Source organism: Ceratotherium simum, chromosome X (assembly GCF_057802395.1).
Source record: "Ceratotherium simum simum isolate JZ-2026a chromosome X, ASM5780239v1, whole genome shotgun sequence".
Taxonomy (NCBI): Eukaryota; Metazoa; Chordata; class Mammalia; order Perissodactyla; family Rhinocerotidae; genus Ceratotherium; species Ceratotherium simum.
The window spans coordinates 11,683,393-11,708,506 of record NC_141940.1 but is presented as its reverse complement, the minus strand read 5'-3'; the positions used below and the strand labels follow the sequence as shown (position 1 = coordinate 11,708,506).

The following is a 25,114-nucleotide window of genomic DNA, read 5'->3' as shown; positions in this document are numbered from 1 at the left end:
CGTTAAGCGCCCCCAAGCTCTAGTATGAGGGGGTCTACAGGAGGGTCCTTCTGCTAAACAGCAGTATCTGGCAGACACCATCACCTGAGCAAATAAGGGGGAGAGGCCGAGATACTCAAGGTCCTCCTTCCAGCAGATGCTCTTTTCCACATGGGGAGGGAGGAAGGGAGGCCTGTGCTCCTGGGGAGGGAGGAAGGGAGGCCTGTGCTCCTGTCACATGTGGACAACATGGCACTGGCTCTGAGTTAGTAAAGGCCTTCTGGGCCGGCTCATGGTGTCCATAGTCAACCGAACATCAACATCACTTGATCATGATTTTCTGGGACAGTTCTGTCCAGGTTATAGTTCTTGGATCTGCAGCACTCCAGAAGTTAGCAGGGAGACTGATCACATTAGGAGGTGGAATGAAGAGATCACCGGCCACGGCAGCATTCTCCCAGGCAACCACTAAGTTCCAGATCTCACTCTTTGAAAGCGAAGGTCCATGAAAGTAGCAAGGCCATCTATGGCTGAGACAAGGGGACAGAAGGAGCTGCCATTTCCTCTCTTCCTCCTCCACTTATATCATCTCCATTCCTTCTGTTACTGACTTGACCTTGTCCCAGCCTCCTTCAGTCCTTACTCCTCAGCCTTACCTTTGCCCTAATTGACCCACACCGCTGTCTCTCCAAACGATAGACTGTACAACGGTTCATTTTGCTTTTCTATATACTCTTAACGTATGTCTGAAATTGTTCATAATAAACTTTTTAAAGCAGGGCTTCAATCTCCTTGTCCTTGCTTTTTGTGTCTAGTGTGAAGGAGGGTTGGAGTTGTGTGTGGTTTTCTATATGGACACAGTTGTTTCAATGTAATTTATTAAAATTAAAAATCGATTGAAAGACTGTCCCCCTGCTCTGCAGTTGCAACTCTTTCATAAATTAAGGGTACATATGTGTGTGTGTGTGTATGTGTTTCCTGGATTCTGGATTCAGTTCCATTGGTCTCCTTGTCAGTCCCTGCAACCACACTGCAAACTCTTCGTTACTGTAGCTTTTTTGTACTTCATACTAGTTGGTAGAGTAATTACTCTTCTCTTCTACTTTTCTCAAGACAAAGTTTTCCTGACTCTGCTTAACCCTTTACATGCCTTTATATTTTAGAATCATCCATTGTGTCATGTACACATGCATTCACATACAAAAACCCTTTGCTTTTTTAAATTTTGGATTGCAGATAATCTGCCTTTTCTTTTTCGTGAGAAGTAACATGTTTACAGTATTGAATTTTCACATCCATGAGGGTATTTTATTTTATATATATGTAGGGCTTCATTAATATATCCAAACAACATTTTTATATTTTTTCTGTAAAGTTCTTAATTTTTCTAGTTAAATTTATTCTAAGATACTTAATGTTTTGGTATTATAGATTACAAGTTATAATTTGTTTACTTTCATTTTCATACACTTGTTGCTGGCAGAAAACAAAGTTCATTTTTTTGTATATTGATCTTATGCCTAGCAAACTTATATACACTTTAGGGATTGAATAGCTTAGTTTTTGATTTTTTAAAATTTTTGTCATACACAGTCTAATCATCTGTTTATCTTGAAAGCTTTCTTTCTTACTTTCTGATCCCTTTCCCTTTTGTTACTTCTGCTTTGCATTACTGCGCTGGCTGCCACCTCTGTTACAAGATTGAATAGAAATGGTGATAGCAGGAACCCTAATTTACTTCCCAAGTTCAAAGTAAAAGCTTTCAACTTTCCCTCAAAAGATATGATGTTTGCTATAGGTTTTTCATACATATCCTTTATCTAGTTTGCTATATTTTTATGTTTTTAAATCTTCATTTTAGAATAGTTTTAGATTTACAGGAAAATTGCGACAGTAGTGAAGAAATTTCACATATGTCCCAATCTCAGCTCCCCATATTATTGACATATTACATTAGTATGGTACATTTGTTACAAGTGATGAACCAATATTGATACATCGTTATTTACAAAGTCCACGCTTTATTCAGATTTCCTTACATTCACCACATTTCTTTTTCTATTCCAGCATTCCCTCTGGGATACCCTATTACTTTCAGTGATCATATGTAAAGAGAGAGAGATATATATATATATAACAGATATAGATATAGATATAACAGATATAGATATAGATATATAAAGACTCCTCTTGGCTGTACCAATTTCTGAGACTTTCCTTGTTTTTGAGGACCTTGACCGATTTTAGGAGTTTGGGTCAGGTATTTTGCAGAATGTCCCCAAGTTGGGATTTGTCTAATGTTTTTCTCATTATCATACGTGGATTATGCTTTTGGGGAGGAAGACCAGAGAGGTGAAGGGCCATTCTCATTACATTGTATACACGGTGCATACTATCAACATGATTTATCAGTAATGATGTTAGCTTGATGAGGGAGTGTTTGTCAAGTTTCTCCACAGTAAATGATCCTTTTTTATTTGTGTCACACTGTAATCTTTGGAAGAATAGAGGAGCCCCGTGATCTGCCAGTCAACAAGATGAGGATTCTGAGGGTTGACTGCAGAGACTCCTACCCCACGTAGAGGAGGCCCCACTGAATCCGGCTCCCCACATGTTGTCAACTCTGAGAGGCCTTCAGTCATGGTGACTGGATGTTAGGTCTTCTAACTTATGGTTAGGGGATTAAAGAGAGGTGAGGGCCTTGTTCAAAGGGGCCTGCCTTGAGGCCAAGTGAGTGAGGGACCCAGGCCCTGCCAGGAGTCACCGGGAGGACTGTGTGTAAGGACTGAGTGGACTTCCCACCTTAGACAGAGGAGGAGCAACAGATAGCTGCTCATGCTGTCAGTCCTGGGAGGCTCTGGGCAAGGTTGACGTGCAGAAGCTCCTGCTCTCTTCTCTTCCTCTTTGGGAGTTTCAGGAAAATGGGAACTTTGGCCTGAGGGAGATGACTTCAGGTCAGCAGAGAGAGATGGTTCAGGCCCTGTCTGGAGCAAGTATGAAAACCTCGAATAAGACTCAGGGTATTTACCAACCTAGAACACCGAGGGGACCACAGAATAGAGGTAACAAGATGTGATGTCTTCTGGCTTCCATCTTGGTTCCTGATCTCTATCTTAGGAGTCCGAGGGAAGCACAGCTTCATTTCAGGGGGCCTGAGTTAGGTCAACAAAGGGAGGAGTCCTGGGCCTTGCAAGGCTTTAAGGTAAGGATTCTGAGGAAGGTGTGAGGGGACCTCTCACCATATAGAGGGTAACACAGTCCTGCCTTGCTCCTGCAGTCTTGGAGGCCCCAGGGAGGGTCCCTGAATAAATTTCATGTCTTCCACTTTGGGAGTCTGAGAGACATGAGGCATTCTCTGAACGGTGACTCTTTGGGTTAAGTACAGTGAGGAGTTGCAGGACTTGCCAGGTAGCTTTGTGAAGACCTAAAGGAAGGACAGAAGAGACCTCTCAGCATAGTCAGAGGGACCTCACAGAAACTCACTCTAGTGTCATCTCTGAGAAGCCCTGTGCGGAGGCCACCTCCTCCATATCTCTGACACCCATTTCTTGTGAAAGCAGGGACATAGCAGGCCTGGGAGCCCCTCTATTTTGGGTAGGAAGTCCCCTACATCCTCCTTCATAGAACTCACCTTGACAAAGGAGATGAGTGTCTTAGCCTGAGGTATACTTCTTCACAGCAGAGGGAGGGAATGCAGACCTTGTTGGGTATAAATATGATGACCTTAAGGATGTCTAATGGGATTTTTCACCCCAGATAGAGTGCCCACAGACACCTTGCCCTGCAGCTGCTGTCAGCCATGCATGGACCTATGGTGGCCAGATGTGGTGTTCTCTCACTTCTATCACAGTGATGGGTGGTATCTCAGAGAGGTGAGACCTTGGTCTGAGGGGGCTACACTAAGTTAGTAGACAGTGGGGCAGCTAAGGCCCTGCTGGGTTTAAATATCAGTATCTTGAGGGAGGACAGAGGGCACTGCCTACTGTAGAACAAACGAAGGCGCCACAGAATCCAGCCCTGACCCTGATATCAGCCCTGGTAGGCCCTGGGACATGGTGGCCATAAGTGACATCCCCTGATTACCTCTAGGGGATCCAAGAGAGGTGAGGGCTTTGGTCTGAGGGAGTAAAGTCAGGTCAGTAGAGGGAGGAGGCCCAAGCTCAACCAGGAGTCAAGGTATGGACTCTGAGTGAGGACTGATGGAACTAACACCAAGGACTAATGGGGCCTCAGCCCCACCCTGCCAGTGCTGACAGCTCTCAGAGGCCCTGAGGCAAGGTATATGCATGTGGTAGACTCTCACTGCTGCCTGATTAGCTCAAGGAAGTGAGTACTTTGGTCTGAGGAGGCAGGACTCCAGTGCGGGGGGGGGGGGGCAGACACAAGGACGATGACGGACGGACGGACGACAGGGACACCACGACGACGACGACGGAGGACCCAAGCAGCGCCAGGATTCAAGATGAGGACTCTGAGAGAGGACTCAGGGGAACCCTAACACAGACAGAGCCGTGCCTAGCACTGCTGTGCCCCCAGCTGTCAGCCCTTAGATGCCCCAGGAAAGAGTGTCAGGCAGACCCACCCACTTTCCTCTTCCTGCATCACATGGAGAAGGAAGTCTTGGCCTGAGGGATTTGTCATTAGCTCTGTGGAAGCAAGAGCTCAGGCCCTGACAGGCGTAAATACATATACCTTGAGAGAGACTAAAGGCACTTGCCATCCTAGAACACTCGGAGCTCCACAGAATCTAGCCCCAACCTGCTCTCAGCCTGGGAAGTTGAGGCAGGGTTAGCTGTGTGTAATGGGGGTAAGTTTTCCAGTCTTCCATCTGGAGGGGGTCAGGGACCTCCCACCCCACACAGAGGGAGACCCAGACCTACTCTATCCCTGCTTTCAGCCTTGTGAGGCCCCAGGCAGGGAAGCCAGATGTGGTGTATCCAGACTTCTATCTCGGGAGTCTGAGGGCGGTGAGGCTCTCTCTGAGGGTTGTGGCCTCAGGTTAGTAGAGGGAAGAATAACACACTCAACCAGGCATCAAGAAGAGGACCCTGAAGAAGGACAGAGGGGATCATTCACCTCAGACAGAGGAGACTCTCAGAAACCCATCCCTGCTTTCAGCTCTGGGAGGCCCCAGGAAGGGCCTTCAGGCAGGGAATCCTGCTTCTTCACACCCTCTTTGGAGCCTCAGGGAAATGGGAATGTTGGCTTGAGAGTACCTCCCATCCTAGAACACAGGAGGCTCTGGTTGCTGTCTGCATCCTGAGGTGACCCCTCGATTCCTCTTACAGGGGCTCCAGGAACCGAGTGCTGAGGGCCTTGATCTCAAGCATGTGGCCTCAGGTCGGCAAAGCAGACAAGGCCCAAGCAGTTCTAGGAGTCAAGGTGTGGATGCTAAATGTCTACTAAGGGATCTACCCATGCCAGAACAGAGGGGATTCCACAGTGACTGACCCTACCTGCCTGCAGTTAGCCCAGGAATCCTAGGCTTACTTAGCTGGTTACAACCTGGGGAGCTTTCTCACATCCTCCTACAGGTTCCTAGGGGACAAACTGTCCAGGAACACAGGAGCTCTGTGAGGCCCTAGAGCACGCCCTAAAGAGGAGACCTGTAAGTTGGCCTTTGTCAGAGCTGCCAAGGGTGTGTTTCTCTGCTGAGGCTGCTGACCCTCTCCCTCTCTCCCCTAGGCCCGTGGGATCCCATCTGCCACCATCCTGCTCACACTTCCACCTGCTGCCTCTAACAAGAGTCATGTCTCTCTCCAAAGAGTGCACATTTCACATTTGAGTCAGACTTTCAGGCCCAAAGTGAGATACAGGGCCTGGTGGTAGCACATGTTCCCACAGCTGAGGAGGAGGAGGTGACCTCCTCCATTTCCTCCTGCTTTTTCAACTTCTCCTACCCCTCCTCCTCTTCCTCCCCTTCCTCTCCTGTGATCCCAGGGCACCCCAGAGGAAGAGGAGGAAGAAATGCCTGCTACTGCAACATCGAGTCCTCCCCAGAGTCCTCAGAGCTCGTGCTCCTTCTCCTCCTGCTCCTCCTCCTCCTCCTCCACATCAAGGAGCACATCAGCAGAGGGAGGAGCCCTAGGCCTGGCCAATCATCAAGGTGAGGACCCCGAGGAAGATGTGGAGGCACCGCTCACCGCAGATAGAGAGACTCTACCAAACCAGCGCCCCCCCCCCCGACCCCCGGCCTCTTCACTCATCCCTGGCTGCCCCAAGGCAGGGTTCCCAGAGGTGGCATGTGGGGACTTTCATCTCGGGAGTCTGGGGGACAGGACGCTTTCTCTGAGGGGTGTCGTCTTAGGTGGGGCGAGAGGAGCCCAGGCTCTGCCAGGCTGCAAGGCGAGGACCCTGAGGCAGGAGGGGGAGGCTTCCCAGTGCAGAGGGAGGGCCGAGCCCTGCCTGTGCTGTCAGTCCCGGACCCCCCCCCAAGCACAGGGGGTCCGCTGTGGCGTCTCGTGACATCCATTTGGGGGTCTGACGGACGTGAGGCTTCGTGTGAGGGGCCCCGATTCAGGTCAGCGAAGGGAGGAGTCCCAGGCGTTGCCCGGCAGAAGGCGAGGAGCCTGACGGAGGAGTGAGGGGAGCCCCTCCACGCCCCCCGCCTCGCCCTTACTGCCTCCCCTGGGAAGGCCAGGCAGGGTTCCCGGATGTTCCCTTTCCTGACTTGGATCTCGGGAGTCTGAGGGGTGGGGCTTCAGAGCAGCAGAGGGAGGAGCCCTAGGCCTGGCCAATCATCAAGGAGAGGACCCTGAGGGAGGCGTGGAGGCACCGCCCACTGCAGACGGAGGGACTCCAGCCCCGCCGTGCCCCTGCAGTCATCCCTGGGAGGCCCCGGGCGGGGTTCCCGGATGTGGCGTCTCGCGAGTCTGAGGCGCGCGAGGCTTTGTCTGAGGGGCGACGCAGGTCGGTCGAGAGGCCGTCCAGGCTCTGCCCGGCTGCGAGGTGAGGACCCTGCGGCAGGAGGGGGAGACTTCCCGCCGCAGAGAGAGGGCCGAGCCCTGCCTCTGCTGTCAGTCCCAGACCCCCCAAGCACAGGGGGTGCGCTGTGGCGGCCGTGACGTCCATTTGGGGGTCTGACGGGCCCGACTCCGGTCAGCGGAGGGGCGTCCCAGGCGCTGCCCACGGGGAGACCTCCCTGCACGAGGGGCGCGGCGGCCCTGGCGTGCCCCGGCTGCGGGCCCCGAGCAAGCCCGGGCGGGGCTCCCCGAGACGGTGGGGCCCGACTTCCACGTGGGGGTCTCGGGGCGGGAGAGGGACGGGTCACAGGCCCTGCCAGGCGTTGAGGCCGGGCCGCAGTGGCGCTCTCGCCCGAGAGAGGGGGCCGGCCCCTCCCCCGCCCCTGTTGTCCTCCCCGGGAAGCCCCAGGCGGGGCCCGGGTTGTGGTGTATCCGGACTTCCATGCTGGGAGGCTGAGGGACGGGAGGCTTTTCTGAGGGCGAGGACTCAGGTCCGGAGAGGGAGGAGTCCCGGGCCCTACCCAGCGTCAGTGTGAGGACTGAGGGCGCCCGCTGCCCCGGAGCCGATGGGGCCCAGAGCTTCTCTGCCCTTGCTGTCAACAGGGGAGGACGGGGCGTGGTGACTGCATGCGGCCCCCTCACCTTCTTCTGGGGAGGGGGTGTCGGGGAGGTGAGGACTTGGGTCTGAGGGGGGTGGCCTGAGTTCAGCAGAGGGAGGAGCACCGCACGCTGCCAGATGGCAAGATGGGGGCTCTGGGGGCGGGGTCAGGGACCTGTCGCCCCATAGAGAGGGTCTCGGCTGAGCTTGTCCCCGCTGTCAGCCCTGGGAGGCCACACAGCAGGGTTGCCAAGCGTGGTGTTTCCTGACTTCCACTTCGGGAGTCTGAGGGAGGTGAGGCTTTTCCTGAGGGCTGTGACCTCAGGTTAATAGGAGGTACAGTCCCAGGCCCTGCCAGGCATCAAGGAGAGGACTGTGAGGGAGGATTGAGAGGACCTCCCACCCCGGGTAGCTGTGGCCTCATTCTGCCCTGAAGACACTCCGCTCCTAGAGAGAGGGGGCCCCAGTCCCGCCCTGCCCCTCCTGTCAACCCCAGGAGACCACAAGCGAGGCTGGCCAGATGTGGCATTTCCTTACTTTTGTCTGGGGGAGGTGAGGGCCTTGGTCCGAGGAGGCGACAGTCAGAGGGGGAGCCACATCAGTTCAGAAGAGGGAGGAGTCGCAGGCTCTGCCGGGAGTCGAGTTAAGCACGCTTGGTGAGGCCAGAAGGCCCTGGGAGGATCTGAGCAGGGGTGGCCAGATGGGAGGAACTCTCATTTCTGCCACATGCTCTACCAGGAGTCAAGGGGATGGAGTGTCGCAGGGAAGTGAGGTCTTGGCTGGAGGGAGAGACTCCAGGTCAGCAGAGGGTGGGCCAGGCTTTGCCAGAAGTACAGATGAATACCTTGAGGGAGGACTGAGTGTATTCCCCATGCCAGAACAGACCCCAGGCAGAGGTGGCTGGATTTGGTGTCTTTTTACTTTTGTCTGGAGTGTCCCAGGGAGGTGAAGGCCTTGGTCTGAGCTGGTGACATCAGCAGAGGGAGGAGTCCCAGGATCTGTGAGGAGTCAAGATAAGGTAAGGACCTTGAAGGAGGACTAAGGGTACCCCCGCAACCCAGACAGAAGGGGCCTCACAGAAACTCCACCCTGTCCCCACTGTCTATCCTGGGAGGATCTGGGCAGAAATGCCCAGATGTGGTCTGCCCTCGCTTCCTGCATGGTGTGGGTGGAGGTGTCTCTGGGAGGTGAGGCCTTGATCTGAGAGGGTGATTTCAGGTGACCAGAGGCGGTGAGCTCAGGCCCTGCTAGGAGTAAAGAATACCTTAAGGGAGGACGGCGGGAACCCCCATCCCAGAAGAGATGGGGTTCAGCCCCTGTGTCAGCCCTGGGAGATGCCGGGCAGGGGTGGCTAGATGTGATGTCTCTTTACTTTTGTCTTGAGTGTCTCAGGGAGGTGAAGGCCTTGGTCTGAGTGTGAAGGCAGATTAGCTGAGGGAGCCACATCAGGTCAGAAGAGGGAGGAGTCCCAAGCTCTACCAGGTGTCAAGGTAAGGATCCTTGGTGAGGACCAAAGGTACTCCCCCACCGACCCCCAGAAAGAAGAGACCCCACAGAGACTGACTGTCTCTTGTTCTCAGCCCTGGGAGGACCCAGGCAGGGCTGGCTGGATATGGTATGCCCTCCCTTTCTGCTAGGGTGAATGAGATGTCTCAGAGAGGTGAGGTCATGGTCTGAGGTGGTGACGTCCAGTCAGCAGGGGGTGGCCCAGGCCCTGCCAGGAGTAACGATGAGTACAATGAGGGAGGATTGAGGCTAGCCCCACCACAGAACAGGTGGGGCCAGCCCTTGCTTTTGGCACTGGAAGGAGCTAACAGGAGTGGCAAGATGTGGTGCCTCCTTCCTTTTGTCCAGGGGTTCTCAGGGAGGTCAGGGCCTCATTCTGAGGAGGCAGCAGTCTTAAGGGTGCCGCATCAGATCAGCAGAGGGAGGAGTCCCAGACTCTGCCACGGTTTAAAGTAAGGACCCTGAGTGAGGACTGAGGGCACACCGCCACCCAAAACTGAAGGCATACCCAGCCCTACCCTGCCCTTGCTTCTCAGCTCTGGGAGGCCCTGGCGCATAGTGGCCAGATATGGTGCGTTCTCACTTCCTTCTTGGTGGTCTCGGGGAGGCGAGGGCTTGTTTTGAAGGAGCTGGGCTCAGGACAGCAGAGGGAGGAGTCCCAGGCCCTACCAGACATCAATGTGAGCAATGAGTGTAACCCTCAGCTAGGAGAGAGGGATCCCAACAGACTTTGGCCAGCCCTTGTTGTCACCCTGGGAGGCCCTGAGTAAGTGTGGTCGAATGTGTCGCCCTTCATTTCCTCCTCATTGGCTAAGGCTAGCAGAGGTGGGGGTGGGGTGGGGTGGGCCTTGTTAGGGGAAAGGTGAGAAACTTAGTGAGCACAGAAGGGACTATCCACTCCGGAGCAGTGGCGACCTCACAGAGCCTGGCCCCTCCTCACCTGTCAGGGGCTCCAGGAACCATCAGGTGAGGGCCTTGGTATGAGGCCCATGTCCTCAGGTCAGCAGAACAGAGGAGGTCCAGGCAGTGCTAGGAGGCAAGGGTGAGGTACACACCCTGAATGTCTACCAAGGACTCCACCCACGCCAGCACAGGAGGGACCCCGCAGTGCCTTATCCCACCGGCCCACAGTCAGCCGTGGAAGCCTTGGGCTGTGCTGGCCGGCTGCACCCTGAGGAGCTTTCTCACATCCTCCTTCAGGTTCCTAGGGGACAAACTGTCCAGGAAGACAGGAGCTCTGTGAGGCCCTAGAGCACCCCCTAAAGAGGAGACCTGTAAGTTGGCCTTTGTCAGAGCTGCCAAGGGTGTGTTTCTCTGCTGAGGCTGCTGACCCTCTCCCTCTCTCCCCTAGGCCCGTGGGATCCCATCTGTCACCATCCTGCTCACAGTTCCACCTGCTGCCTCCAACAAGAATCATCATGTCTCACTCTCCAAAGCGTCCATGCCTCACATTTGAGCCAGACTTTTGGGCCCAAAATGAGATACAGGACCTGGTGGTAGCACAGGATCCCACAGCTGAGGAGGAGGATGATATCTCCTCCATTTCCTCATGCTCTTTCACCTTCTCCTACCCCTCCACCTCCTCTTCCCCCCCTTCTTCTCCTGTGATCCCATGTATCTCAGTGGAGGAGGAGGAGGAAGGGAAGGAGAAGGAGGAGGGGAAGGAGGAGGACAAGGGAAAGGAGGAGGAGGAGGAAGAGGGGGAGGAGAAGAAGGAGGAGAAGGAGGAGGAGGGGAAGGAGGAGGAGGAGGGGAAGGAGGAGGAGGAGGGGAAGGAGGAGGAGGAGGAAAAGGGGGAGGAGCCTGCTTCTGTGACATTGAGTCTTCCTCAGAGTCCTCAGAGCTCCTGCTCCTTCTCCTCCACGTCATGGTGCATATCAGATGACGGCTTCAGCAGCCAAGAAGAGGAGGATACAAGCTCCCTGCAGACCTCAGCAGATACTGAATCTGGCCCAGGGACCTGCTAGATGAGAGGGTGACTGATTTGGTGCATTTCATGATCCTCAAGTATCGATTGAAAGAGCCCATCACAAAGGCAGAAATGCTGAAGATTGTCATCAAAAGGTACAAGAAACGATTTTCTCTGATCTTCAAGAAAGCTTCTAAGTGCTTGGAGGTGATCTCTGGCCTTGACGTGAAGGAAGTGGACCCCACCATCCACTCCTATGTCCTTGTCAACTCACTGGACCTCACCCATGATGAGATGCTTAGTGACAACCAGAGCATGCCTAAAAACGGCCTCCTGTTAATCATCCTGGGTGTGATCTTCATAGAGGGCAACTGTGCCCCTGAGGAAGACATCTGGGATTTCCTGAATACGATGGGAGTGTATGCTGGGAGGGAGCACTTCATTTATGGGGAGCCCAGGAAGCTCATTACCAGAGATTGGGTGCAGGAGAATTACCTGGAGCACCGGCAGGTGCCTAATAGTGATCCTGCACGCTATGAATTCCTGTGGGGTCCAAGGGCCCATGTTGAAACCAGCAAGATGAAAGTTCTGGAATTTTTGGCCAAGATCGAAGGGACTGACCCAATTTCCTTCTCCTGCTGGTATGAAGAGGCTTTAAGAGATGAGGAAGAGAGAGCTCGGCCCAGAATTGGCCCCATGGATAGTCCTACTGCCATGTTCATTGCACAGCGTTGGTCAGCAGCTTCTCCTGCCCCAACTGAAGAATGAACCCAAATCTTCACTCTCTTTGAAAAGGGCAGTCAAAATTCTAAGTAGAAGAGGGTTGGGGTCAGGCTGGGAAAACACAGTGTACAACAACTTTGTGTTCCTGTTCTGTGTGGGTGACTTGAAGGTTTATCTTTTATATATATATATATTTTAAATGCTGTTCCTTTTAATAGATTTATTAGCTTTAGAAGCTAAGTTTATGAATGACATTGGCCACACATTTATTACTTTTAGTCAGGTTTAAGAATAAGAGTTTTGATATTTTGTAAAACAAATGGGAGAAATTTCCATCTCCTTTTGTGACCTGGAACAAGATAACATGAAATTGGAATTTCCTTGGAAATATGAAAGAACTCAGCAGAAAATAGAGAAAAAATGTAAAGAGTGGTTAATTTTTGGATTTCCTTAAACATTTTAGCCTATTGTTCTGTAAAATTAAAAGATATGTACCTGGATTTGCTTGGCTTATTCGAGAAAGTTAGGAGAAATCTGAATTCATCTTAATAAATGAAAGATCCTGTTCACTGTACTCATTTATTCACCAAGCATTAATTGGATATTTTCTCTTTGGAAAGCACTGTGTTAATCGTGGAAATACTAGGATAAGCAAGACACACACCCTACCCCTAGAATGGTAGATGCTGGGAGCAGCAGTCATATCAGGAAGATGGTGTGATGTCCTCTATTACCTAAAGAACAAGTGAAAACAAGGAGTGAGGAGGTGGGACTCCAGATGTGAGCAGTCAAGTGGAAATGCCCTGAGCCAAGGCAGTTTGGGGCTTTGGGAAACTGCAATTCCTTCTATGGGAGTTAATCATAAGTTAAGCTGTGGGTGGTGGCAGGGGCCAGACTCAGATGATATCTTGTAAAGGTGAGAGAAAAGCCTGGAATGGAAAACTGCTTAGTAGCTACTTTTGGATCGTGGATAAACCAGAGAGAACTCCCCACCTGGAGCAGGTACAGAAGGTGTCCTGAACTCTTGTCCCAGTGCATGAAACAGGTGTTCTGTACACATATCTGCAATGATTGCTTGAGAATAGGCTGCTACTCCCTTGAAGTATACCGAGAAGCCACTAGGCTGGCACTCTTTTCCATGCCTGAGAGAGCCAGAGTCTGTTCCATTAAAATGACATGAAAGATAGGTTATCTTGAGTGTAATTAAGCCACATGGAAGCAAGGTCTAGGTTTTGGTGGCAGTGAAATGAATGAAAATAGTATTTTGGATGAATGAGCAACTGGAAGGGAAGGAAGAAGTTGGTCTTTGACTTAAATTCTAGAAACTTGGAGTTATATCAGCTGGGGAAGATTAACCCATACCCAGATTAATATATCCTCTAAGAGGAAGAATTTAATGAGTTTTATTTGTGAAGCTGCATTTTTACCTGATTTGATAGTCTGTCTCCTAGTTGAGCTGCATATTTTCTGAGATGTCCTGGATAAGAACAAAATCCCAGAGGAGAGAGCAGTAGGGTCTGGGGACAAAATAACATTAGAAATAACTGCCATTCATTAAGGATCCAGTAAGTGCCAGGCACTGTGCCAGATGCTTTTCTTACTTTACATACTTTCCAGCAGTCCTACAAGACAGGGCTCATCAAACGCATTTTACAGATGAGGAATCTAAGGCTCATAGTGCTTGGTAATTTACCCAAGATTATACTGCTAGTAAGTGACAGGGCTGGGACTAGAACCCTGGTCTGAATTCAACTGGGGCCCACGTTGTTCCCACTTCTAGCCTGAGGCAGGTCTTCTGTCTCTTACTCCATTTCTCTTCTCAGTACTCCATAATGTCTCTCAGGGGACAAAAAGAAGGACCATGTGACAAGATTCTAAAAGCAGGCCTAAAGAAGGAAGGGAACTGAGAATAAAACATAATTTGGGGATTGTCTGAGTTTATTTGTCTAGGGCCCTCTTCTTCTGAGCCCTAGGATACCTTAATAGCTGACTCTGCCCATGTGCTGGTATTTGTCTTCAGTCCTAGCAATTTCCCAAATTATAGCACCCTCCCCCTGATCTTCCCCAGTGTGCCCTCCTGTCTAATGCTGGAACCTGGCCTGCTGACCAACTCTTCACTGTCTCCTCCTCTGAAGGGTGTGCCCTGCTCCCAGTGGACAACCCAGGACCACCTGTTTTCCCCCTAACAGAACATTCCTACTCCCTGCAGAAGTTCCCTGGCTGTCCCATCCGTCATTCTGGAGCCCTGAAAGCAACAGCTCCTTCGACTTAAAAGTTCAATTTGGACAGTGTTGTTTAGACTGATCTATAGTGAGTTGAATGGTGACCCCCCAAAAGATATGTCCAAGTCATAATTTCCAGTATCTGTGTATGTGCCCTTATTTGGAAATACACCTTTGCGGATGTAATTACGTTAGGAATCTTGAGATTATCTTGGATTTAGGGTGCGCCCTAAATACAATGAATAGTGTGCATATAAGAGAAAAGAGAGGGAGATTTGACACACACAGACACACATAAAGGAAGGGGATATGAAGAATGGAGGGAGAGATTGGAGTGATGCGTTTACAAGGCAAAGAATGGTGAGGATTGCTAGCAATCACCAGAAGCTAAGACAGAGCCGTGGATGGAGCTCTCCCTCAAAGTCTCCAGAAGGAACCAACCTGCTGACACCTTTATTTTGGACTAGTGACCTGCAGAACTATGAAAGAGTAAATTTCTATTGTTTTAAACTAGCAAGTTTGTTACAGCAGCCCTGGGAAGCTAATACACGGTCATTCCCCCTAGGTGTATTTAACAAACTCTCAAAGTGTTTTCCTAATGGGCTTGTGAGTAAAGTCTTATTTGGCACACAATCCACTTGTTACTGGGATGTAACTGAAGCAAGATAGATTATTTTTGAAACCACCCTGATATTTGCAGTAGAATTTTAATGGGATGTTTTTTGTTTTTAAATTGGCCACTGAACACATACACAGATGAATGAGCTTACTCGTGTCGTTTAATACCAAAGCCTCCCTCATAAAAGGTAGATAAAGCAAGATAAAGCAAGGAAATCTCTGTGTAAGCAGACATCTGCGGAGGCTGAATTCTTAAAATCCTTGGAGTCCTTCTAGGAGGTGAAGAATGGTTCCTTAACGGACATGCTAGCTCTGATTAGAAAAGAAAAAACAATCGTTACGGACTACATGTTTGTGTCCCTCCCAAATTCATATGGTGAAACCCTAACCCCCAATGGGGTAGTATTAGGAGGTGGGGCCTTTAGGAAGTAATTAGGTTTCGATGAGGTCATGAGAGTGGAGCTTCCATGATGAGATTAAGTGTCCTTATAAAAAGAGAAAGAGACTAGAGCTCTGTCCTGGCCATGTGGCCACGAAACGAGAAGATGGCTGTCTGCAAACCAGGAAGAAGGTCCTCACCAGACACTGAATCTGCCAGCACCATGATCTTGAACTTTGCAGACCCCAAAACTGTGAGAAATAAGTTTCTGTTATTTAAATCACCCAGTCTATGGTATCTTGTTATAGCAGCCCAAGCTGACTAAAACAACCATCCTTCCATTGCCCCTTGTCTGTGTACCTGCCCCACAAGAAAATCCTAGTTTGCAGTGTGCCAAAAGGCACCTGTGCAAGTGTTCAGAAATGTTCAGTCATGTGGAAGGTAGCAGAGGCTCATAAATTAAGATTTTGACCATGCATCAGAAGGAAAGGGAAAATTCTCAGTCTGCTGAGATTATAGAGGTTATTGCAAAGAGCAGTGCACAAAAGTGCTATTGAGTGAAGAAGGGTGAGTTCTCTTTTCTAAGATTTACAGGATCCTTTGAAAACTAGATGTGGTCCTGTATTTAAAATCACCTGTCACAAAGCAGGCTCATGAAAATGTTGGTGAATTTCAAGGCAAATTTGGTCTTCTTAGAAACTCCTTCAAGAAATGAGGAGAGTTGTTGTCATAACAAAATATAATAGTTGCTTTTTATTGAACACCTACTATGTGACCATTTATGGGAGAGACTACAAGAGCTCATCTACCTCTTGTCTTACTGTCCTTCCCGGGTGGTCCACTTGTAGTTAGGCGGGAGCCAGTATGCCCTTTCCATGCTTCCTCGGCCATTCAGCAGCAAACATGGAGACCCCGTGTTGAGATAGTGGAGCTACAAGACGGAAGCAGCCTGGATTCCTGGGTCACCTGAGAGTGGAGAGTCCCTGCCAGCCCACATGAGAGTTTATGTGAACAACCATAACAAAAACTTTGTTGTGTTAAGCCACTTATATTTCAGGTTTTGTCTATTGCATCAGCTAGAAGTTACTTTAATTGATTAATACACAGCTGCTATTTCTGGTTTTAGGCTTATTTAAATATTTTACTTACAAAGGTAGTAGTTATTATATTCTTGTTGTAAAAAATTCTAAAAATACAAATCAGTCACAATTCTCCCCTTTACAAAGTTCCTACATAATTCAGCCCCATTATCAGAGGTAACCACAATTAACAATCTGCTGTGTATTGCTTTAAAGCTTATTCTAGGCTTTTTCAGATATATGTATCAAAAATGTATTGTAAAATATATTGTAAAAATATATTTTCTTTTAACATACTTGGTAATGATGATATACTAACCTTTCACTTACCTTTGCCGCTTAATAAAGTGAATGCAAGATCTTTCCATGACAGCACTTACTCCCTGGAATTCTAAAGTACATATGTGCCATAATTAAATACTTCTCCTCCTGATGGATGCATAAGTTCTTTCCCATTGGCTATGATGATTAATAGAACTGAAATCAAGATCTTTTACATGAATTCTTGGGAAAATGTATATGCTTTCTAATAAGAAAGACATAACATAGAAGTTAGGTTAATGTGCAAAGGGTATAAACATTTTAAATTTTTATAAACATTGCCGAAATTGTATTCCCATATATTGTCTCACAAATTACTGTAAGTGAATATCCTTCACTGTCATAAACATATAATTTTACCAATATTTTAAATTTTGGTCAAAATTATGAGTGAAAAAATATTGTGTCAATGTTATTTTAATTTGGTCTCTCATTTTCTCTTTAGGTTAAGCAGAAAAGTAACTTACTCCCTCACCCATATAATGCCAGATTTCTGCAGTGATGTCCTGAGGGAAGGGCCTCCCCTGTGCAGGATTTAGAATTCTGAAATGTCAGCAGGACATTTCCCCTTACTTTGAGAAGCAAGAATTTAGCCACAATGACCAGGAACCAGGGAAGGGGACCAGACAGGACACCCTCAGTGGGTGAAAGGCTCTGAGAGCATCCTGGGAAGAGCAATTGCCAGAGTCCACGAGAGAGACCACATGCAAAACCAAGTCCAGAGAGCCCCGGGAAGGCTGGTGGTCAGGGCTTTGAGTCCCGAGTTCAACGGAGGGAGAAGAGTCCAGAAGGAGAGTTAGTGGGGAATCGGGGTAGGAGGTACTGGACAATTTACATGAACAGGCTTGGGAAATCTCGGAATCCTCATCACCAGCTGGGAGTCTCAGTGTGGTCTACTCGAGTAAAAGGTCAACTGGAGGAGTGGGCCAGCGGCACGCCAGACACTGCCTCCTACCTTAGAGTCGCCCCCGTGTCCTGTCAGGAGGAGCATAGCTGCTCCCCTGCGTCATTCGGGTGAGCAACACTCTTGAGTACTCTCGCGGTGCAGTGCACCCGTGCCAGTGTCCCAGGGCTGGGAGCTGTCTTGATGCCTGCTGGAGGCTGGGATGTTTCCCCTGTGAACAGTGGACCCCTCCATAGAGACTAGGGCTGTGTGAGTGAGTGGGGTTGGGGACTGATGTCTGACAATTGAGACAGGCCAGGGGCAGCAGTGAGCAGTGGAAGGGAGTGGCTGTGCAGCTGCAAGGAGGGAGGAATTGGAGGGGCAATGCCCTGGGACTAATCACCTCAGTGACTCTGCAGATAAAGGGCGGGGTGTGGACATGCCTTGAAATAGATCCAGATGGCGTCCCTGGCTCAGGCTGCCTGCCATGGATTCTGAGCTGTCGGCACACTGGAGGGCGGGTGTCCTGTGGCCGAGACTGCTGGTCTACATTGCCACCAGATACCGTCTGGGATAGAGGATTGGCCCACGGTGCAGACATTTGCAGGGTGGACGGAACCCCGTGGAGACGGTGCTCTTCGTTGTTAAACTGAACGGGGGTGAGGGGATGCGTGAGGTCCAATGCAGAAAGCACCATGTACTATCCTGTTGAGAGCATCTCCACCTCTAAGACGGTGTTTGCACAGAGGGAGGAGATGTCCAACATGACACTCGCAGTGAGAGTTTCCCATGGGAATTCTGAAGTTCCATGAGCAGCTGTAGCACTTTGGGTTTCTTCCACGCAGGCAGAAGGCCTGGGCAGGGAACACGCTCCGCATTTTGAATCATTGAATGTGACCCTCTGGCATTTTGATTGATTGATTCATTCTTTCATTTATTGATTCAACAATTATTTATTGAACACATAATGAGTTAAAAACACCAAGTAAACAAAGCAAAAGAAAATGACAAGGCACTTAATTCAGGCAGTGGGTGGGAGAAGGTGAGGAGACAGATTTTAGGGAAATTCTGTGAAATTGTGGCAGAGAGTGTATAATGATTCTGAGTTCTGAAGGTTGCTGACTAGTAGAAGCTGTTCCTCCTACCTGAGACTGAGGATAAAGAAGGAAGAGTTGGTGGCGATGTGAGTTGGGGGTAGGGATGAGGAAGGGTGTGGCGGATGAGGTCAGTGTGGGCCATGTAGATGGCGAGGTTGAGTGGGTTGTCCGGATGTGGCTGTCCAGTGGGCAGTAGGAAACATGGGTTGGACTATGAGGAGAGGGCTTGGGCTGGAGACTGGATTAGGCTGCATGAGTAGAGGTCATTTGTTGTATAGATAGTGGTCTACATGCTATAGGATGTCCTTCCCTCTCCTGCAAACACAGGCAGCAGCTAAAATCACACAAAGGTTAATAAATCCAGAGAAGGCCTTATAGGGAAACAGTACTCACCTGGTTTAAGGAAACACAAGAAAACTTTCTCTGGTGGATTTCTGGGTGAGATATTTTTTTATGTGTATCACTTATATATATAAGTATATAATATGTATATATATACACTTATATATATAAGTATATAATATGTATATATATACACTTAATGTATATCTATCTATTTATCTATATAACATATACACACACTCACATATATACACATATATATGCCTGTTTATTTGTGGCTCATATTATATGTAGAGTGATATAGTATGAGTGTTCAATCACACATCTGCTATTTCAGATCACTTTTAAGGCTCTGCTCTTGGCATCCTTTGTCCAAGTCTGAGCTTACACACACCAATACCCAGACACTTACTCCTCTAATCTAGTGTGTCTGTTTTAGGAAGCTGCCAGCTCTGCGGTAGCTAAAGTTCCTCATGGCAAATAGAGCAAAAGGCTGGAGGCAAACTTGGGCCAGAGTACCTGGAGGCCAGTTCTCCACAATCCTTACTATATATGACTGGTGGACATTGTCAAGATTTTAGAAGTGGGACCTCTCATTCCAATGGGAGCCTTCAAAAGAAATCTGATCCCTGAACATGAGGAAGGCAAAGCAGTCTGATTGAAGTGAGGACTGTAATCCCAGAGTCCTACCAGCTCAGCACCCTTTCTTCCTCCCACCCCCAAGGTAGTGGGCACCACATCCAACTGCAGAATTCTAGGCTTCCCCTGAGTACAACTGCTAGGAGGGCCTTCCTCAGACATGGATTTTATCATGCTTCTGCACAGGCATCTATCTGTGGGTACCCAAATATACCCAATGCGCTGAATCCCAATTTTGCTGCCTGGTTTTCTGGCACTGCCAAGAACTTGATTATATTATGTGTTCTTGTCATGGTTGCACTTTCTGTAAGTTCTTGTGTGATATGTCTCTTTCTCTATATATACAGTTTCCTGTACTTTTAGTTGTGTCCTATGCCATTGCTTCTCAACAACATTTTTTTGTTATAATTTCTCAGACTGACAGCAGATATTTTAGCTTCTCTGATCTTTTCAAAGAACCAGTGTTGTTTCCACTGATAGTCATTGTTTTTCTAAATTCAGTTTCACTGATTTCTGCTCTTATCTGTATTATTCCCATCCTTCTGCATGACTTGGGCTGAATTTATTTTTCTTTTTATACTTTCTTATGTGGAAGATTAGAATATTGATTTGAGTCTTTCCTTTATGCCAAATAAACACATTTTTTTTAAAGATTTTATTTATTTATTTTTCCCCCAACGCCCCAGTAGATAGTTGTATGTCACAGTTGCACATCCTTCTAGTTGCTGTATGTGGGACGCAGCCTCAGCATGGCCGGAGAAGCGGTGCGTCGGTGTGATCCCAGGATCCGAACCCGGGCCACCAGCAGCAGAGCGCGCGCACTTAACTGCTAAGCCACGGGGCTGGCCCAAATAAACACATTTAATGGCATAAGTTTACCTCTAAGCACAACTTTAGCTGAATCCCTAAGTTTTGATGTGTCCTGTTTTTATTTTCATTCCATTGAAAATATTTCCTAATTTCTCTCAATAATTTCTTTGAAACAAAGTTGGCAAAAATATGTTGTTTAATTTACAAAAATTTGGTGACTTTATGCATATCTCTTTACTTCTATTCTTTGATTTAATTTCATTATGGGTAGAAAAATATTTTACATAATTTCAATTCTTTTAAATTTGTTGAGTGTTGTTATATGGCCTATCTGTGTGAATGTTCTGAGTGCCCTTGAAAAGAATGTACATTTGCTGTTGGAGTGTTTTGTAAATGCCAATTAGATCAATTTGGTTGATATTCTTTTTCAAGTTTTGTTTTCTAATTATTTGATTATTTACTCAAAGACGAATGTTGATGTCTCCAAATATAATTGACTCTCTTATCACTATATAATATCTTCTATTTATCCTTGGTAACTTTCCTTCTTACGAAGTCAATTTTTTTCCGACAATATTATAATTATCCAGCTGTCGTTTTTTTCTATTTTAATTTTATTTTTTTAAATAGCAAACAATAACACTTTTTTTCAGTGTACGGTACTATGATTTTCGCCCCTGTATAGATTTGTGTAACCACCACCATAATCAGGATACTGAACAGTTCCATAACTTCCCCCCCAAAAATAACCCTTTCCATGTTCTCTTTACACTCATTTCCTCTCCTTACACCTGACCTTGACAACCACTAGTCTGTTCTCCACATCTATAGTTATATGTTTCAAAGAATGTCATATAATTGAAGTAATAGAATATATAACTTGTTGATGCTGGCTTCTTGCACTCAGCAAACAGTTTCTGAGAGTCTTCCAAATTGTTCTGTGTGTCAGTAGTCTCCCTTTTTGCTGCTGAGTAGTATTCGATCATATGGATGTACCTCGGTTTGTTTATCCATTCGCCTATGTAAGGACATTGGATAATTTCCAGCTTTTGTCAAGGATGAATAGAGCTATTATAGACAATCATGTATAGATTTTTGTGTGAACATAAGTTTTTCCTTTATCCAGGTATGAGATTGTTGAGTCAAATGATAAGTGTAAATGCATACAAGAAATTACAAAGTCATTTCCCACAGTGACTGCTCAACTTTACATTCACAGGGACAATGCATGAGAGTTCAAGTTGTTTTTCATCCTAACTAGCACTTAGTAACGTCAGTATTATTTTTTATTTGGGTCTCCAAAGTAAGTTGCATCTTACTGTGCTTTTCATTTGCTTTTCTCTAATGGTTAATGATGTAGAAAATTGTTTCATGGGTTTATTTTACATGTGTATGTTAATTTTAGTGAAGCATATTCTGGCCATTTAAAAATTTTTTTCTCTAATTTTTTTTTTTAATTTTGAGAGCCTTTTATGTATTCTGGATACAGATCCTTAGTTGATTTGCAAAGATGTTTTCCAGTATGTAGCTCAGCTTTGCTCTTAAGCATGTCTTTCTCAGAAAAATAAAATTTTTAAATATTGGAGATGTTTGGTTTATTACTTTTTTAAATCATTTTTGTTGTTATTTTTTAGACCTCTTTGCCTAATTCCAGGCCATTTTTTCCCTGATCCCAGAAAGTCATCAAGAGGAGGACATTGAGGAAGGACTGAGGGGACCTCTAACCTCAGATGAAAGAGCCCCAGCCTCACTTGACCTTGCTGTTAGCCCAAGAAGTTGGGGTCGGGGTCCCAAGATGTGATGTTTCCTGACCCCATCAAGGCAGTCTGAGGGAAGCTCGGGATCACCTGAGGAAGCGTGACTCACGTGAGGAGAGGGAGGAGTCTCAGGCTCTCCTAGGTTTCAAGGTGGGGCCTCTGAGGAAGAACAAAAGGGACTTCCTACCACAGGTACAGGGAACCTCAGTCCCACCTTGCCCCTGATGTCAGCCTCAAAAAACCCGAGATAGGGTCCCTGGATGTGTTGTTTCTGGACTTCCATCTTGTGAGCCTGAGGGAAATGAGCCTTTTTCTGAGGGGTATGGCGTCAGTTCAGCAGAGGGAGGAGACCCGGGCTCTGCCATGCATCAAGGTGAGGACCCAGAGGGAAGACAGAGGGGACCTCTCACCACAGACAAACAGAACCTAGCAGAAACCCACCCTTCGTGTCAGCCGTGAGAGGCTCCATGCAAGGACATCAGGTAAAAACAACCCTCTGCATCTCCTTGACTTCTTTTTCTGGCATCTTAGGAAGATGGTGACCTTGACCAGCAGATGGGAGGGGATGCAGGTCTTGTCAGGAGTAAGTATGATGATCTTAAGGAGGATTGAGTGAACATCCCCCCCTAGTACGCAGGACTTCAGAGAATCCAGCCTTTCTCTGTTGTCAGCCCTGGGAAAGAAATATTTTTTAATACTGAGGAAGTTCAATATATCATTTTTTTTCTCTTTGAATCATGAATTTAATTTGCATTTCTCTAATGGCTAATGATGTAGAGGAATTCTTCATGTGCTTATTTAACATACATATGTCAACTTTACTGAAGTATGTATTGATATGTTTTTGCCTATTTAAAAATTAGATTGTTCTCTAATTTTTCAATTTTGAGGACTCTTTGTATTCTGGATATAGGTCTTTTGTTGCATATTTTATTTGCAAATATTTTCTCTTAGTCCATAGTTTTGGTACACACTTGTGAAGATGCTCAAAATCATATGTCATTAGGGAACTGCAAGTTAAAACAACAGTGAGGTACCACTACACACCTATTCAAATGGCTAAAATCCAAAACACTGAAAACACCAAATGCTGACAAGGATGTAGAGCAAAAGGAACTCTCAGTAATTGTTGGTGGGAAGGCAAATTAATACAGCTACTTTGGAAGACAGTTCAGCAGCTTATTCCAAAACTAAGCATAATCAAAAACTGGTCTGTGATGTTATTAATATTTATGAAAAATAGAATAAGTGTAGCTTTACCACTGTGATGAGAATCTTCAACCTAAACAATAGCTTGAATACATAAATGCCCATTATCTGTGCATTGTATTTTAATTGGGGGGCAAAAATGAGTTTAAGGCTTATTTTAAAGGTTGTGTGAAAAAAGGTTTCACTTAAGTTTTATGGCTCCCAAGTCAGTCCTCAGAATATTAAGAATGTTGTTGCTTATCTGACTTTCATATGACAGAGGAAAAACAGAGCTGGTGATTTACAAGGGTTTTCCAAACCAATAAAGCCATAACAAGAACCTCAAAGTCCCTGGCAGTCATTCTTATGAGCAACACCTCCCTGAATAAACAAAACATACATCACACTAGGCCTACAGGTGCCTTTTGGGTGAATACAACTTTCAAAAAAAGTAAAGAACTTCCTGAATTTCAGCACTGAGGATTTAAGAAAGGAAAGAACTAGATTTTCAATAAACTGTAGGTTCAGCAAAAATAAACTTGATAAAATGATGCATTGCCATTGCTGCTGCATAAATAACTAATAAAGTTGAGACTACAAAGAAGTGCAATATTCATCTTACATTAAACATTTTTCAAATGAAAATATATGCAAATCAGTTTTGTGCAATTTAAAACTATGATTAAATGTATAATTTAGATGCTTAATTGCACTTTTTATTGGATTTTTCACAATAATTCTGTCTGATGTATATGTATAATTAACTTATTGAAACCATCTTTACAAAATAAATTTATACATTTTATAAAGATTGTTCATTAGTAACAGTGTACTGCTCATAGTGATAATCAAATGATGTTTAGTTAGGTTTTTTAAGTGGAAGTTTCTCAAGGGTTGAGTGTCTAGTATTTTCATTTAAAAATATATATCTTTAGTTCTGGTTCTGGTAATGGCAGAGTAGTTTGTTTCGGAATAATCCTCCCACAGATAATACTTATAAACTCAGGAAAAATTTTTTAAAATAGCACTATTTAGAGGGCACTAGACTAAGACTGAAAACAGACAGAAATTGAAGGGGATTAAGCCTTTGAAAGAAGGAGAGTGCACTGGGTGTGATTCATGATGATAGGACTTTTCCCTTATGGCACTCCTCAGTCTTCATAGAAGAGGGATGCAAGCACTTAAGCAGAAAATCATCATCTTATTGGCTTTAAGTGTCAGAAAAGGGAGCATGTAATTGCCAGAGTTAATAGAAATTAAGGAGGAGGGATATTCCAGAAAGGAGGAAGCCAAAGTGAGAGTTGCTCCAAAATATGCATATGAACTCCCTTCAAATGTTTGGTTGAACCGTGAACTGTGTTTGCATAGGGAAAAGTCAATGGAAAGCTACAGTTGGAAGGCTGAAAAACCCAAGCAGAAAATTTAGTGATTGCTTGCTGCAGGCATAACAGTTTGGAGTTCAAGTCCAAAAAGGTTAGAATGGCTTGGTAAAAACCTTAGATTTTCACAGACCAACCCTAAGAAAGTGTAAAACAAAGCTTCTATAAGGCGAAGGTGACCAGTCAGTAATTTAACCGCCTGAAAGAAGAAAAATCAACAATCTTCAAAAGAAGACGACAGAATTCAAAGTGTCTATATTGTTTAAACTGTAATGTCTAGTATACAATAACAATTAGTAGACATGCAGAGAGGCAGGAATATATGACCCATGGTAATTCTGCAGATTTTGGAATTAGTGGATAGACTGTTTTCAGGTATAGATAAAATGTTCTCACAGACCATATAAGAGTCCATAAAATGAGTATTAAAGTGCCAAAAGAGAGACTTCTTATAGATTATGCCCTCTACCCAAAATATAACTATGTGAGGAAAAAAACAATAAAGATAAATCACGAAGGAAATTAGAGAAAATATTTGAACTGCATGAAAATAAAAATATAGCATGTCAACTTGGGGAACTGCAAATAAAGTTGTTTGTAGAGAAGAATTCTAGCTTTAAATTTTTATATTACAAAAAAAAGGAAGCTCTCAAATCAATAGTCTACCGTCTTCCTCAAGAAACTAGAAAAAAGAGAAAAATAAACCCAAATTAAGTAGAAGGA

At 46.4% G+C, this 25,114-nt stretch overlaps 2 long non-coding RNA genes and 1 pseudogene across 4 annotated transcripts in view; 1 reads left to right on the top strand and 2 right to left on the bottom strand.

The window, feature by feature from the left end:
* Positions 1-1,899: 1,899 nt before the first annotated feature.
* LOC147911740 (uncharacterized) lies at positions 1,900-16,492 on the bottom strand. 2 transcript variants are annotated; one of them, XR_015550610.1, is made up of 5 exons: positions 16,306-16,490; positions 15,706-15,879; positions 9,986-10,074; positions 8,077-8,537; positions 1,900-3,403 (listed from the first exon to the last, which is right to left on the bottom strand). It is a non-coding gene; the product is annotated as an uncharacterized LOC147911740 (long non-coding RNA). The 2 variants fall into 2 exon arrangements; XR_015550609.1 differs by lacking the exon at positions 1,900-3,403 and having other exon boundaries at positions 7,768-8,537; positions 16,306-16,492.
* Positions 7,769-12,245, top strand: LOC101390117 (melanoma-associated antigen 10-like; annotated as a pseudogene). The gene is made up of 4 exons (XR_015550608.1): positions 7,769-8,557; positions 8,932-9,029; positions 10,246-10,319; positions 10,397-12,245. The product of XR_015550608.1 is annotated as a melanoma-associated antigen 10-like (transcript).
* A 2,345-nt stretch (positions 16,493-18,837) lies between the features above and the next one.
* The window catches only part of LOC147911739 (uncharacterized), an 82,936-nt gene continuing 76,659 nt past the window's right edge, over positions 18,838-25,114 (bottom strand). Inside the window, exon 3 of the long non-coding RNA XR_015550614.1 lies at positions 18,838-22,497. This is a non-coding gene — a long non-coding RNA (uncharacterized LOC147911739). The remainder of the gene's footprint in view (positions 22,498-25,114) is intronic.